This window comes from Pempheris klunzingeri, chromosome 10 (assembly GCF_042242105.1).
Source record: "Pempheris klunzingeri isolate RE-2024b chromosome 10, fPemKlu1.hap1, whole genome shotgun sequence".
NCBI lineage: Eukaryota > Metazoa > Chordata > Actinopteri > Acropomatiformes > Pempheridae > Pempheris > Pempheris klunzingeri.
The window spans coordinates 2,845,808-2,847,076 of NC_092021.1; the positions used below are offsets into that span (position 1 = coordinate 2,845,808).

The 1,269-nt window shown below is 46.8% G+C and overlaps 1 non-coding gene across 1 annotated transcript; it reads right to left on the reverse strand.

Moving 5' to 3' along the window:
- Positions 1–673: 673 nt before the first annotated feature.
- Positions 674–745, reverse strand: trnaa-ugc (transfer RNA alanine (anticodon UGC)). The gene has a single exon. It is a non-coding gene; the product is annotated as a tRNA-Ala (tRNA).
- Between the last annotated feature and the right edge of the window lie 524 nt (positions 746–1,269).

Here is a 1,269-nt window from a genome sequence, read left to right on the forward strand (position 1 = left end):
CTTTGATCAAAACCTGTTTGCTTCATGTTTGCTCCTTTCCCACTTGAGTTGTCTGGGCACACTCTGAGCAGAGACTTGCCTGCATCAAAGGCTTATCCAACATTCCGGAACATGACTTGTCAAAGTGATGACACATCAAAGGACCTTTTGTGAAAAGTCTCATCAGGCACCAAGGGCCCAATCTCTGGATAGCGCTTATCCTTAAGGGTCGAGGGAGAGCTCCCAGTTGACATTGGGCAAGAGGTGGGGTAAAACCCTGGACTCCTCAACAGTCAATCACAGGGTCAATACATAGACACAGACAACCACTCACGCTCACACTCACCAGCTGAGAACAGCAGGCGGCTGGAGAAGCTGGTTAATAAGGCTGGCTCAGAGCTGGATACAAGTCTGGATTCACTGGGGATGGTGGTGGAGGGACGCACACAGTGCAAGCTGCAGGACATCATGGACAATGTCAGCCGTTGCATTCCTAAGAATGGGATAGATGGAAGACAGACAGAGAAAAGAGAATCATAATACCTCAGTCATCATCTGTAATGAGGACTGGATAGGTGGATGTATGGCTGGATGGAGGGACGGACATATGGATTGGCAGACAGATACCATTTTGATTTAATGACACACAGCACAACTGTGGTGTAAGGGCTTTTTGTGCTAAACATTAACTTGTTGGAGATGCTGGGGATTGAACCCAGGACCTTGTACATGCAAAGCACACGCTCTACCACTGAGCTACATCCCCTCTCTTGTTTTGAGTATTTCAACTGCTCAATGAGTGTCTTCCTACCTCTATGGCTAGTCATGATAGGGTAGGGTGAGGAAGTTGTGTATGAAAGAAAATTGACAGTAGTTGTACACTAAGTTGTCAGCTTATTGCATGCACCAAGCTAAAACTGATGGTGTAACACAACAGTCTCTTCCTCTCTTCATGAATGTTACACAGTTGAGTTTATATTCAAACTGCTTAGAGAGATGTTGTTATGGTGTTAACATCACTGCCTCTGGGCTTCCTCAAGCAGCCAATTTCACCAAACACCAACAGCCCGATCTCTGGAGTATTTTACATTTACATATCCTACTCACCCATCCATCTATAGCGCTTATCCTTAAGGGTCGAGGGAGAGCTCCCAGTTGACATTGGGCGAGAGGTGGGGTAAAACCCTGGACTCCTCAACAGTCAATCACAGGGTCAATACATAGACACAGACAACCACTCACGCTCACACTCACCAGCTGAGAACACCAGGCGGCTGGTCAAGCTGGTTA